The sequence below is a fragment of the Zootermopsis nevadensis genome, unplaced genomic scaffold, assembly GCF_977971745.1.
Source record: "Zootermopsis nevadensis isolate Lab colony 2312 unplaced genomic scaffold, Znev_1.0 Znev_ptg000012l, whole genome shotgun sequence".
Lineage (NCBI taxonomy): Eukaryota > Metazoa > Arthropoda > Insecta > Blattodea > Termopsidae > Zootermopsis > Zootermopsis nevadensis.
In genome coordinates, this window is record NW_028259144.1 from 10,650,864 (window position 1) to 10,667,411 (window position 16,548).

The following is a 16,548-nucleotide window of genomic DNA, read 5'->3' on the forward strand; positions in this document are numbered from 1 at the left end:
ATAACTAACATTATTATTAACCAAAATTATTTCCAATTCAACAATGAATATTGGAAACAAGAAACAGGATTACCCATGGGAGCTCCCACCTCGAGCATATTATCTGAAATATTCTTACAATATCTCGAGCATGATTATATAGTAAATATATTAAACAAATATCAAATCAAATACTATAGTAGATATGTTGATGATATACTCATGATTTATGATGCAAAAAATACAAATATAAAAAATGTTTTAAATGAATTTAACAACATAAATCAAAATATACAATTCACTTTAGAAACAGAACAAAATAACAAATTAAATTATTTAGATCTAACTATAATACGAAACGAAAATAACTTCGAATTCAAAATATACAGAAAACCCACAAATACAAGCACCATAATTCATGCCTCTTCATGCCATCCAAAAGAAAATAAACAGATGGCTATTAATTACTTAATAAACCGAAAAAATACATATCCCATAACCACAATAAACAAACAAATTGAATGCAACATAATAAAACAAATTCTAATAGAAAACGGATATAATAACTACGAATTAAAACCCAAAAATAAAATAAACAATGTAAACAACATAAATGAAGACGAAAACGAAAATAAACAAAACAAATGGGCCACATTCACATATATAGGAAAAGAAACCAAATATATAACAAAAACATTTAAAACAAATAACATAAAAATAGCATTTAGAACAAAAAACACAATAAAAAACATCTTGAAACAAAAGCCACAAATAGACACAACAAATCAATACGAAAAACCAGGCATATATAGGTTAAAATGCAGTGATTGCCCGTTAACCTATATAGGCCAAACCGGACGCACCTTTAGTCAAAGATATAAAGAGCATATTACAGCAATCAAACATAATAAAGATCATTCAGCATATGCAAAGCATATATTAAACACAGGACATACATACAACAAAATAGAAAAAACAATGGACATTATAAAAATAATACAAAACAAGCGACATAGAGACACCATAGAAAAATATCATATACAAAGAACACATAAACAAAACCTTGCTTTAAACGACAGTAACATCTACACGAACAATCCGATATTTAACATTCTACAGTCCATCGACCCAACCCCCTAAACAACTTTCACCCAATATATATAGCCATACACGATACTCACAGCTTAGTTGCAGTCTACCGTTCCGTAATATCGGACACGCACCTCACACACAACCCGGTATGTTATAATACTTTAAACATTTTGTGATTACTTTTCTTTTGCTTGTATTACGATATATTGAGTAATTCTTTAAAATTATTCCATTTCCTATATCAGTAGCCAGGATCACGATATGAAAATTAAAATTGATTTTGCAGATTTAAGGCATCCAGGCGCAGCCCTCAAAATTAAATGGAAGAAGCCTGGAGGTTAAACAAATAAAATCTAACGGGTAGAACAAAATCAGTATACGCAGAGCAGCAGATGCAACAGTTTTTAATTTTGATTGATAGACCTGACGATGATGGAATGAACATCGAAACATGTCGTCATTTTAAAATGTAACAATATCAAATGTTGAAATGTTATAATTTTATGTGATTTTAACAATCTATAAGCTTGTGTAAAGACGGTGAATAAAATTATTGTAAATTTATATTATTTTATAAAATCGGAGTGTAGCCTGAAAGTTTGCACATGATTGCTTATCAAACGTCGTATAGACACGTCTAATTAGTCAAGAAATTCCACGTCTTGTAAGGAACCTACGGATATTACCGTGTTTACATCAGCGTAACAGCTTTCACTATTCTGAGCCAGATAAATTCAATCGACACATTCACAGTTTGCGTAAGTAAAATAATCTTTTAATATTATATTATTCTACCATCTACTCTTAGAACTTCCTAGCGGTCCCTTCCCTCAAGGTGTTCCGACCAACAGGCTGGCTATTGGTCTACGCATTTACCGTGTCTCTCATGCGAGCTAAACCTACAGAGCGAGGCATAAAAAGTTCTGTCAAATTCCGAAAATAAGAGCATGAGAAAGCTTTGGACGTACACAACAGTTACATTGTGCATCAGCCTTCGGATACAGTAGAGGCTATCGATTCTTTTCTCTCTCCTTCTTTCTTATTTACTCTTTTTATTCCCCTGGGATCAACTGGAGGCTTCCAGAACTATCCTGTCCAGACGTGTGGGACTGGGCACGAACCCAAATCTCTGGTCGACTTTAACGCTGTGTGTGGGTCCTTAGGGAGGACCCCGAGGAGCGAATAAGCTTTCCTCCGACCTGATGTTGAGTTACCAGCCGTCCGCTGAGAGGCGGTAGCGTGTTTAGACATGCAGTAGACCGGGCGGTATCCGTGTTTCTAATCATTTGTTTCCTGTGTATAGACAGCCACTCGCAGGCATGTATCGATAGTGGTCAGCACCCTGGCGTCCTCTCGATATCTCATACATTTCCTCAAGGAAAGTTCTTTAAACTAGTACAATGTCGCTTATTTGAGAAGACTTTCCATTTCTTCATTTTGAATAATCGAACAACGCAATAAACTTGTAGGTACAATTATTTCATTCAAAAAGGTAACTAAACTGGGAAATTTCGAGTACAAACGTGTGTGGTTTCTTATTTGTACCCAAAACACAAATAGGCGTGTAAGTGTTACAATTATATTTTACAACCTACATACGCTGCAAGGTCTGTGGTTTAACACAACTGTTTAGCTGGGCGTAGATCGATGTTTTATGATCGGGTGATCAAAGTATAAGCCTGGAAATTACTTTAAGAGCACTGCCATGGCAACGGTAAGTCATGCACAACGATCATAAACCGCGCCCCATTATGCACAATGTTCAATGCCTGAGAATTTTTTGTTGTGTAGCCTCACCCAACCTGCTAAATTCCCTTGTGCTGGTCTACTTTCAAGCTATCAGTGTGAAACGTAGCGCTACTGTTACGTACACTGTGCATTAACCGATTAAGCGCCCGCCAACCGCTGGTATAATTGCATACCGCTTTTGCCGTAAATACGTCTATAAGAAAGGGTCATTCGGCAAAAAAGTGGAACGAAAAAGGGAAACGAAAAAAGGAAACGAAAAAGGGGAACGAAAAAGTGTAACAATGGTTACCTAGGGAACGTCGTCTGTTTACTCGGCATTATTGTTACCTGGGAAACGTCATCTGTTTACTCAGCATTGTTGTTACCTAGGAAACGTTACATTACATTTCATTACATTACATTAAAATACATTACTTTACATTACTTTACATTACATTCATCTACCACAGACCCATCTTAAGCGTAACTAATTCAAGTTAAGCATTCAAGCATTTTTGTTACCTAGGAAACGTCATCTGTTTACTCGACATTGTTGTTACCTATAAAACATTACATTACATTGCATTACCTTACTTTACATTACATTACATTTCATTGCATTACTTTACATTACATTCAGCTACCACAGACCCATCTTAAGCGTAACTAATTCAAGTTAAATAAGCAATGTCTTAATCAAACTTTATTGTAAAGCATGTATAAAGGAAATATTTAGAATAAAGCCAATATATAAACTTCCTTTCCGTATAGACGTATTTACGTCAAATTCTCCGGAACCGTGGTTCCACTATAACCTTTTTAACAACACGGCAATGGAGTACAATCATGACGTCATGACAGTGTTGTTTTGCTGGGTTTTGCGACGTTTAGACTAGAAGGCAGAAAAGGGAGTTTCGGAGAACCATGTCTTTGTCTTCAGGACATAATACAGTCAAGTTCAGAAATAAATGTATAGATTAAAATATCGGATATGGAAAAAAAAACATTTATGGCAATACGAAATAAAGATTATTTTTTAAGCAATAGTGTATAATTATTTTTGTGGACGTGTATGACCGAGGACAGGGACCAGTGGAGGGCTTTGTTTAATTTGGTGATGAACATTCGGGTCCCGTAAGTTAATGGAGCTATATGATATAAAAACTTCGAAGATGTTGAACATTCAGTCTTATGTTTTCCTTTTTCAGGTCACTGCGACTACTTGAAAATGTGCCTATTACTGAATATAACTGACTTCTGGGATATTACGTCATGTAATGTGGCCGATCTCCTTAAGGATGGAAGTAATAAGCACCTCTGAAACGTCCGCTAATATATATCATAACACACTGTGTAACATATCAGAAGACAGCCGTCTTAACACTCTTTGACTTGAGAACCTTAAATCTCAACTACTTATTACTGTTTATTGAGATTAATGTTACACAAATAAATCAGAAATCTGTCAAGCATTCACGAATTATCTGTGACAGAATTCCGTTAATTTGTTATATTGAAACTGCTCGGTTACGAACAGGCAGCATTAAATAAGAACAAACTGTAGATTTCTTGAAGAGGATCGGAAAAACCAATGAAAGAGAAAGGAAATTTTTCATCGTAAGAGTATCTGATAGGAAATGGATCTACTGTAATTTATTTGTTAATGGGAAATTTCAGAATCTTCGGTAGAGGGATTAATGGCTTTTAGAATTCGTAACTACACGGGAAAGTATCATTCAGAGTTGCAGACAGACCAAGTTAACCTTCCCTCTCAATTCGTAATCGATAATAAATTTTTGTGGAAACTAATTTCAGGGAACCATTTTAGGAATTCATGGGCTGTGAGCATCGCCTGGCCGGGAAATAAAACTTTAGAGATATTTTTACTCTTAAATTTTACGTCACACAGATATATCTTTCATACTCGAAGGTCATCTTCCTTGTGTCTGTGCGCTGTTAATGGAACAAAGAGTTCCAGCACCAAGCAGCAGACTACATTGTTCTTACGTTACTTAACGACGCGATATGTCAGCGCCCTGATAATGGAGATAGCAAGGACCTATGAAACGTCCGTTTACTTCTACCAGACTACACGGCGCAACAACCCAGAAGACAGCCATCATCCGATTCACCGCCGTAAAAACCTCAAAACCTGGTTAACAGGATGTTATCAGCTGGAGATGTCAGACAGCGTAGAATAAGATAAATGGAGGGTTATGAAAATAAAAGAACTGGATCGGACGCAGCAGTGGCATATTCCGGAAAACGCTGGAAAGACTGAAGTGACTTCAAATAATTCGGTCAGGATAATATATTGCGCGGCAGAGAATCAAACATGAAAACTCCCACATAAAATTGTGGAAAGTCGTCATTTAAGCTTTTCTGAAAAATGAAATTTGCTCGACTACATTTATTGTAGACCGTTTAATTAATTAATGGATAACGACATTTCTTCCGTAATTACACATCGGCCCGAGCGTGAAGCTATACTACTACTAATCATATTTAGGTAATAATGAGTACTTAAATAATAAACGCATAATAAATCGAAATACTATAAGTGATCTTTGTGACACAAACATGCGGACAGACCCATTCAGTTTAAACTTTTTGGGTAAAGAAAGCAAGGATTTGAAAACGGAAGATTGCATAAAACAAAAACTTGATAAAACGAGAAAGATTTTAACCAACTGGAATCCGAAAATAAAACAAGTGGTCTACCACTGATCTGACTGCTCGTATGAGGTAGCCGATAATAGGCTAGATATAATATAACATAAGAGATACTGACTACAGTTACTACTTCCGGGTTTCTAAACCGCATGCCAGGGTTCAGACTGCATGTATACGGGGTATAAGTAGTTAATTAGTTTCCAGGGAAAGTTACGGAAGGTGTAGAGCCACCTGTTGGCTAGTTCTGTTAATGTTCTATTCTCACAGTTTATGTTTGACAAAATTGGATCTAAAGAAACGTTACAAGATATTCATTGACCACATAAAGTAATGCGAGTACTCATTCTTCTTATTCGTAAAGTCTTCTTTTTGAACTGAAGCAAAATAATGACTAACCTAATTGAGATTTTTGTGGGTCTCCACACCGAAAATCGCGGCCAAGTTGTTGGCAAACCTGCTTTCTGTTCGGAAGTTCGGGGGCTCAGTTGTCGAACACCTATGCCGACTAAGTTTTTTAATGGTTTTACTCAGTCCCTCCAATGTCCTAAGGGAACCGTCTCAGTCCCTGGATTTACTCAAACAAGGAAGTGAAAATGTATGACCTCTGAAATCGCAAATCAATTTGGAACAAAATTCTGACAGCGTTTTATATAGCAGTTGTGGCAGTTCCCATCTAAAACCACATCCTGAGAACGAAATACTGTTATTATCATCACATTTCTTTGTGTTCTTTGCAACGGATGCTTTAAAGCATCGCATAATAATGAGGTAATATTTTTTCACTACCGTACGTGCTTGTCTATCAAAATTTCGTTTATTTGCATGCTCAATACGCGTAATTTGATAATACATTTCTACAATATTCAGTACTGGGTACCTTAAAAAAGATTTCTTGCACAATAAATTTTGAATCGTACAGATGCAACGTAACAGAGATTTTACATGAGTTCGAATCAAGTTGTATCAGACTTTTAAAAAACTTCTCAAGCACTGCACAACAAATATGACATACTATATAGTTCTAATCGTATTTCAAATAATGGTATTTTAATAGGTAAGTTTTGATATTGCTATTATTTAATCATAATCAATTAAAATTAATGCTAGATTTATTGCAGTGTGTTATCTGTAATGTGACTGGTTCTTCAACCATGGGTTTGCAAGTTTAACAAATGAACTATGAACCAATGAGGTACAATACATATCAAAGACGTCATTTGGAAATTATGCCTGCACTAGACTGTGGGATACATTTCCACTCTTTTGAATCGTATTTAAAGCCACCCTTTTCGGTTTCCGCAAGTTATGCCTTCAGGGAGCTTTTAAAAATCGTAACGTTGTGCTTTTCTGTTTCGCCTAGGAGACACTGTGTGCAAAGAGAGAGAGAGAGAGAGAGAGAGAACTGCCGTTCTCCAAACTCCGGGAATCGATTCCCTCGCGGATGTATGACGTCACAACCCTCAGTTCCTCTGACGTCACAGGACCTAGGAGAAAATAATGGTAAAGCTGAAAGCATCGAGGAAAGAAACCTCTTCGCTCCTTCGTCCTTTCATTACATTCCGTCTCTAGTTCACTTCATTCTGAGACACGGCATAATTCGTTCATTCCCCCCTCCCCTATAGTTGTCCCCTACCGCCTGACCTTTTTCGCAGTTCTTTAGATTCAAAAGTGCTTCGGATAATTTCACCCAGATAATAAATATTAATAGGCCCTTAAGCCAGCACTTCGGTCTCGTCGAAAATAACATAAAGGACACTTTCCATCAGAATGTCGTCATATGATTGCAATATAAATCATGGAAACTCAGCAAATTTTTTATTGAATGATCTAGAGTTTACAGTCGATAACATTTTTCAATAACGATCTAACGAAAAACAGTTCTAAAAACGAAGCCAGACGTATTCTAGCACAACAATAAAATCTCAGTATTTTTACACTGAGCGACTGTACTAGAATTAGAAAGAAACTGTTTATCCTATGATTTCCGTTGTGTTTTAGAAAGTATTATTTAACTAGATTCTGATGGAAAGTTTTATATATATTTAAATTCCAAAACAATACTGCGGAGTAATAGATATTTCGTGACTATAATAATATTCTTATTTATCATTAGGTTCACAGTCCGTCTACACAAAAATTGTTTATCATAGTCTCAGTGTTCATTAAGATCCATTACATGTTTCGACCTTAACATGTCATTTTAAGGTCTTTCTCATTAAATGTCTGAAATTAGTCGATATAACGGAAGATTTGTATGCATTTTGCAACAAATAATATTCGCATGTATCCGTGCGATTCTTTTTAAAAGTATATGCAATAGGTATGTACCTGGAAACGTCGAAAATTTGGCCTAGAGAAGAAACGTTTTCTTTCACTCGGGTTTAAACGCATATGCTGAAATGATAGGGAGATGCTTGCACGTTTCATGGCTATTTCGTGAATGTTGGTTAGAATAGTAGAATGTTCAATTTGTCTATGAGTTATAAGCCCTTTAGGTTATTAATCTTGGAGGTAGAGGCGAAATCATACATAGGTTTAACATTCTAATACTTTAATATTTTAACCAACATCTTACGCATTAACATAAATACCACAAATAATATTCTGTGACTCAATTCAATGTACATTGTAACAGAAATTTCTGTAATAAATATTGTAGATACTAACAAATATAATTTATGTCAGGCACGAATGTTAGTTCCATGTGCAGTTCTTGATAAAAGTTACATTTTTTATTTGGGTCTTTTAGAAGGAACAGTTTTTATATAAGTGATACGGATCAAACCTAATTTTGGCCATAAATGCCAACAACTTTGATCGATAATGTTAAATAATTTCTAATATAAAATAAGTAGACAGACAAGCACGCACAGCTTCTCCGTAATGGGATAATTTTAAGAGGTTCCTTGCAGTTACTAGTTCAAAACAATGACAAAATTTATGAAATTCAATTTTAAATGATATTATAAGCTCGTACTATTTATATAGAATTTTGTAAAATTTTGTAATAATTAGGTAAGCTGTAAAATTTTATTGTCAATAAACGAATCAGTAAGTGGAAATATCCAATGTAAACAACGAAAGGACTTTTTTATTTTTGGCTGATGATCAATGCTGTCTTCAAAATCCCTTAGATTTTTTTATTTGATGGAATTTTCCGAAGCACACATTTGCTCTATTTTTGAACTCTTTAGGGCTACTTTCATGATTTAGTATTATGTTACAATTTTCATTCGTCTTTTCAAAGGAAGTTTCTTTAGGTATTCTGTATGGTGGAATTCTATATCTGCTTTTTTCCAGACTAAAGTAGAGATATTCAATACTGGCTTCAGAAATTTTTCATGCCAATGTATTTGAGTTCATCTTCGTTTACAAAACGAATTCGAAACATGACTGTCAACCTTAAAACCCTCAATAAAAGAAGATTAATTAATCTCCTTACACTGTAGTTTGTATTATGAGATCCACAAGAGTGAAAATATTTATTTATTTATTTAGTTATCGTTTACTCAATGATACTGTAAGAGGCACGAATTATCTAGAAACGAATGCTAGCATAAATAAAGACTAATAATTTGAAAATATTATGAGAGGAACCTGCTACACGGTATTTTACCAGCATTTGTTACGAGCAGCTAGAGCAATGAACAACTATAGTCAAGGCAGCCTAAATTAGAACCTAGGACCTTCCGCGTACGAAGCTGGAGTGCTAACAACTTTTACATTATCTTCTTTTCTACCTTTGTATCTTCATTTTCATTTCTACCGTTTCTCTTTTTTGCCTGTTTTTCCATTCGCTGTGATTATGCACAGGAAAACACAGCACAGAGGACAAACATCCTTGCCCGAAACGGAATTCAAACCTACTATCGCAACAACCTAGGGGCCAAGCTCCATTTCACAGTCAGCGCGACAGCTCTGACAGGCGCCAACTTTGAGCGACGTTGGGTGTGAACATTTCAGAATTTAATTACAGATTAACGTAGAAGATAAATATGATTTAAATACAGATAAACGTGTTGTGCAAAAATTGTCTACAGAAGCGTGGTAAACCATGTAAGCAAACATTACTTCAAAACTCTTTAATTTACTACTAACCACCACAATTTACAAAATGCTTTATGTAGCAGTGCCGATAAAATTTCTGAATACGTTGAAAAATATTGCGAACCTGTTAAAAGAATGAAAGAAAACGTTATCAAAAGGAGAATTTTGCATTATGTTCTATAAGAAAAAACCTGATGTTGTAGCCGAGTGATTAGTGATCATGCTGGTTCCCGAGTTCAAATATCGACCCGGAAACCCGTTATCCTAACTGAGTTTCTCGTGACATTAATCAGCCCTTCCAGGAAAATGCCGGGATGATAATTTGCATTAGGCCACAACTACTTCCTTCAATGTCTTTTCCAATTTATTATTAATTAAACATTTCATAGTCTGAGCTACTGACAATCTCGTAAAATAAATCACATACTTACTTCATTAGTAACATAGAACGATGGAAGACCAATTACAAGATGGATTGACCGATAAAATTTTTATTGAGAGTGGAACAGGAAAATGAGCCTACTTTTATTGCGAGTCTGTGAAATGCAGCTTTTCATGATAACAGTAAGTTAATGTAATCTTAAAAAAATAAACTGCAACCAATCGATTCCGTTCCCCAACTTGATAGTTCTCTCCCTGAGACAAAGCACGACTACGGAATTCCTTCTGCATTTATACTTCCTCCCAAAACTGGTCGACTACACATTTTAGACATACTCTTCATATTTTGGTCTCGTGGTCGATCCTGTTGGCTCGAGGCTTCATGAAATTTCCTCGATGATTAAGATAAACTAGACATAGAAACATACCACCCTAATGCCCATGAAAAGGAGTGTGAGGCACTTTGTCCTTCCTGGTACGCCATTTTGTTGTTTCGCAAAGGAATATTTACTACTCGAAGCTTCGTTATTGGATCCTTTTATATGGAAATTTTTACTTTCTTGTGAATCTCAAAGCTTTGTATAACTTAATGTATTAAAGTCTCCACCAAACAGGACGCAAAATATAGCCGAGAGCTTTAATGAATTCTATGGGAGAATGAGTTTGTACGAACTCTATTGGCCACAGCTCTCCTTGAGTCACTCAGCCAAACAAGATATTTTCCGTATTTTACTTAACCCGAAGGTTCAATACAGTTCATGTAGGAACCCGCCACTGGTCCCCATCTTGAGCCCTATGAACCCAGTCCGCATCCTCAAAGTCTTTTGGTTTACCGACTAAAACTCTATATGAATTTACCATCTCTCCAACTACATAGCTAATTAATTAGCTAACAAAGTAACGAACTATTTAGTTAACTAACGAACTAACTAACTTTTAAGAAGCAGATTTCTTCTTCAGAAGCTTATAGGCTTTCCGGCAGTAAAGAAACTCCCCTGTTATGGAACATACATTTCCGTCATTGGCCCTATCCTGAGCCAGATGAATCCAGTCCACACACTCAAACCATAATTCTTTTAGTGTTTCCACCAAATATATTATATTAATTTAATATCTGTAGCAATAAAACTAAATCTACAGACCTTAGTTAGTAATAGTCATTCGGCTAATTCAGAATTTCCACTCCTTTTATGAAACCAGGAGGTTCATTACCGGGTCAAAGGAACTCGTCAGCGGACCCTATCTTAATTCCGGCCCTCATCCTTACGCTTAGTTTTTTTAAGGTCTAGATTAATATCAACTGCACACAGACCTGTCGAGTTTTCTCTTCCTTTAACTCATTCTGATCCAGTTTTATATTATTTTTTCTGAACGCTCCCAAATATGATTCACGTTCAGTCTCACTCACCCTTATTGCTTATCTCTCCAAAATTATTTTAAAATAATATTTCTACCGGATAACAGAGCAGTTGTCTGTTACTGTCAGATTCTGCGCGATATCGTACACACAGCAGCTGAAGCAAGCTTTAGCTCCATATGCTTTAGAATTCACTGCCATAGACTTCGCGAATCAATATACTGTGGTTACAATCAAGGAAGAAATCTTGTATGGTCGCGCAAAATGTCTTCGGGGTCTGTCAACCTGCACCACATCACACACATTTAGTGGTGTGCTCGGTGTAGATCCAGTGACGTTGTCGGGTCTGACTGATCCCACAGTATTTCAGTTCTTTGGAAACCAAGACTTGTGTTATGAATTTGGGATGATATTTTGACCACGTAAGTACGTCAACCACGAAACCAAACCACTGTTCTAAAAACAGCATCGTCTCGTCTGCGCTTCTGACACATTATCACATCTCTCGTAGTTTAAATGCAGAGGATAGTTTAGAAAAAGGTTCATAAAATTCAAAGCTGTAAACATATCAGAAGCAGTCTGTAAAGACAAGTTTACTCCGCTGTAATCAGCGTGATCCGCATATTTGACATAAAAAGTTAAAGCGATTCAAGAAATTCGCTCACCATTTCTATCATATGGACAATAAATATTTATGATTTTAAAACTGACCGTTTGTACCCGTATATTTTTGGTGTGTGACATTCTTTGTAAAATTATGCCTATGTGGTATCTATTTACACTTTAAACTATCCCACACAGTTTATTTTCGGCTTAATCAATAAATTAAACAAATCGTGGTAAGTTATAAAAGGAATGAAAGAACATCATTCTCTAGTAACAATTTAAAAATTAGTCCAAGAACGCAATTCTGGCGCTAAGAGCTTGTGCCCTAACAAGCAAACTATGTTTTACTGCACAGCCATTATTCCAGACGTAAGCCTACGTAGACAAATCATTTCAACCACAACTGGTAAGTGAACTGGGACTTGGAATATGCCGATAAACAGATAGACAGGCGAATAAAAAACTTCAAAAACAAAATGGAAACAGCACGAAGCAAAGTACTTTCTGTAAAAAGGTCAGATGGTGAGGATGTCCCCTGCTTTATACAACAGTGAAGTTATTTACCGTGTTCATAACAGCATACGAATACGAATCTAGTTCACATTTGTAGAGATTATTTCTCTAATACCGATTTTAATATTATCCTCCCATCTTCGCCTAATTATAGAGAGTGGAATTGTTCCTTCATGTTTTCGGCTTTATTCTATGGTAGTTCAATACATTTTACGTCTTCAAGATCTTTCTTTAAACATTTGTTTTTGAAGTTTCATTCTATCTGCGATTAGGTCGCCATAGATAATTATCCTAGTGAAGGATTGTAACCAACACTTTTGAGTGTAAGTACGTACTGCGTCCCAGCCATTTCATCCTCCTTGATTTAATCATCGTGATGATACTGGGCGCAGAGAATCTGCAGACTGTAAATCTATAAGGAACCTTTCTTTAATTGTCACTACTCCACCACTGACACTGCGAGATGCTCACACCATAGCAGCGCCTCCAGGCTCTGCATGTTCCAAACTTTCTGGTTTAGTTCTACTTCTCGACTCGCTCGATATAACAAGGGGAGGCTAGGAATTCCATTAGATAATCCAATAATCTACCCCTTCCATTCTTTACCACTACTAACACCATCATTCCTACCCCTATACTTCATCCCTTCTAGCTTAGCGTTTCACATTATGTTGCGCTGCATGCCCCTGTATTAGCGCCATGAATCTTACATCTGTTTGCAGATTGAAAATATTTCTGTCTCTTTTACTCTGTGAAGCACAACATTAAAACAAAGGAAGCAAAATAAAAGGTGGAATAGACAATAAGGAGAAATAAAATGTGGTCTACAAACAAGCAGTTAGGTAAGATTCAGAAAGGTTTGATTCAGCAATGCTGGAGAATTTTTATCAATACACGAACGCAACTTTAAAAGAAAGATAACTTTCTAAAAATTGCAGATTTTCTTTTATTCGTGTTTCACTCATGGTTTTTCAAACGTGGGAATGTCTCAAATTTATAAACTCTTCTCCAAACGAAATAAAGCTGATATAATCTCTAAACAATTTTCAAATATTTATATAATTTCAACATTTTGATCGTCTATTAATCTTTTCTAAAAATTATCTATCTATGCACGAGACAGGCAGCTTCCCCCTACTCGCCGATTACTTGGAGGGAAAAGGCTGTAGGAGGCTGTGCGTTTGTGGCCCTGCATAATTTTTCTATTTGCCACGAAGTACAGACCATCCCTGTAACCCACTTTGCCTCAACTGGTTAAGGGTTCTTTATTCAACGATAAACTGCAGAAAACAAAGCTTACCACACCCCTCCATCCACTACCGAAATTAGGAAGAAATGGGGGTTCACGTCGCCTCACAGTGTCCGTTTTCGTGATGTGATATTGGGAAAACGTATAATATTAAGAGCAGAATAAGAGCGGATGATGCTTTAAAACGTGAAAGAAGTTGAAGATTTCTGTCTTCTGGGTTGTTGCGCTGTATAGTCTGGTCGATGTTAACCAACGTTTCAGAGGTCATACTGCCTCCGTCATCAGAGTATGAAGATTTCTGTCTTCTGGGTTGTTGCGCTGTGTAGTCTGGTAGATGTTAACCAACGTTTCAGAGGTCATACTGCATCCGTCATCAGGGCGATGAATCTGCCAATTGAGTGGAGAGAGCTAGGTTTATAGGGACCGGACAGTGAATGGACGGGGTTAGCATGACCTCTGAAACGTTGGTTAGCATCGACCAGACTACACAGCGCAGCAACCCAGAAGACAGAAATCTTCATCGCCCTGAAGACGGAGGCAGTACGACCTCTGAAACGTTGGTAAACATCTACCGGACTACACAGCGCAACAACCCAGAAGACCGAAATCTTCATACTCACAGCTGAGAAAATCTCAAATCTTACATGAAAGAAGTTATAGTGTGTTGCTAATGTCTAATCCTAATATTTCTATGGCAAAGGAAGAATGGAAAACCTCAGAAGGTATAACTAGGCTGAGAATCGAAATTTCTACATCCCGCACAACTTTGCACTAATAAAATGACCAACGTTGTGGTTAGCATTCCTGCATAGTATTACGGAGGTCCACGGTTCAAATGTAGGTCTGGATACTGGCTATTCCGTCTGAGAGTTCCGTGGTTTTCTTCAGTGCCTCTAGGAAAATGCCTGGATATTAACTTTAATTATGCCACGACCACTTCCTTACACTTATTTTGCAATTCAGTGTACACTATTATCCTCTCATTCGACGCATAGGCTGAGATACTGAAAAAGCGACGTCATATAACTACACAAAGCTGCTCCGACAGAAGATTTCTTACTAATGGAAGTGACAACACTTGAATATCTTTTGTTTTACGCTAGATTTCTTCTCCCAGGCAGGACGTTCAATTACAGAAAAGGATGTGGAGGATTTAACACCAACTTTCAATGGCTTGTAGCCATGAGTGCGATCCATCTTACATCTAGCGACAAATAAAACCGGGGTTGGAGGTTTCCAAACGACTAAGAAATTGCACATTGATCATGTGATGAGACAAATGAAGGTTACGTAACACATTAATAAATATTAATTACGTGTAAGGGCAGAAAAAGGCTAGTTATTTTAAAATATGACAACATATTGCAGAGAGGACCATATTATTAATAAAATAGTGATTAATTTGATAATATCAGCTACGATTTTAAATCACCAAAGCACTCAAAACAAACTGAGGGAACTGTAAATAAAATTAATAAGTCCTTGCCATTATTTCAGAGTATGTGGAAACGTTTCAGCTACATCCAACCCCCCCCCCCTTACCACAATTTAATTTCATAAGACGCATTTGTGTTTGTGTTAAGACGACTCTTTTGTAAATATTACAAGAAGTAACTACTTTTATTCATTATTTGCTGGCTTTCACTTTCATCACCAAATGTGTTTCGACTACTATAGAGCCGTGATCAGTGTTTCGATGTTTACATATTTGGTTAAAAATTGCTAAATAATTACACTAACAGCACTGAGCTAAGAAATACTAAATTAATTTTATAAAACAACATTCTATTTAAAGAAGAGAAATAAGGTGTAGATTGGGCAAAGAAGTCGTGTAATACAGAAATATAACGCAACATCCTTAAAGATGTTATCTATTGTGCTGTTTACTGCAACCACACAGCAACCATCTTTCGAATGTACACGACTTCCCGCCCTCATGTAACCTCAAAACTAGTTCTACATTATTCCTATAATTTGGAATGTTTTATTCCTGCCATCACATTTCAGTACCATACAAGACCAAAAGACTTTAAGAAATTTGTTCTTATTTCTATCAAATTGGCATCAAGTCCGTACAATACACAAATTTCTAAAGAGCGATTCTTGAAACATCTGAAGAAAATTATATCCTATGAGGGATTTGATGTTCTCACCGCGGTAAAGATGTTGAAAATGGTCTTCTGGGTTGTAACGACTTGTAGGTACACACCAGTTTTCGTAAGAACATGCTGCTCCCATCATCATGGCTAAATTTGGAGGAAATATTTTAGAAGTCTGAGGGTTTCTGAACATGGAGCTTTGCATTATATTAAATTTCTCCTTTGGACAATATCTCCAAAATATTTTTTATCAGAAATCTAAAAGAACAATTTACCAAAATAGAGGCAGTGTGTTCTGCTGGAACGTTGGTGTTCCCACAAATAAGACCTACGTCCACACCAAATTATATATTGCTTGTTCCTTACTTCGTATTGGAGATAGATAATGAGGTGATGATATTCATTATCAACAGCTTTGCTCGCACACGCGGACACTTGCTGAGTGTGCATCAAGTTGCGCGGTGTCGCTAATGTTTCCAATGCAGAATTATTCTTGCAGAATCGTCATTCGCTTTGGCAGTAATCATATTTACCTTTTACTAAACGCACATATTTCTTCTCGTCATCTTTGTAGATGAAAAGAATTAGGAAAACAAAAATTCACGGTTGGATATTTAAGACTCATTTAGAAGATTCTGGGGTCTACTATGAAGGAAATCAGTTTATGCTGATGTAAGTCTATCACGGATTTTCTCAGTCATTCAGGCTTAGATTTATGAATACTTTTACCGCAGAGCCTAATTCTTGCCCACTATTCCAACAATTTTTCTCTGAGGTGACGATATCCGACACTTGGTTTGCTTGTCCTATTCTAGTCGTGGGGA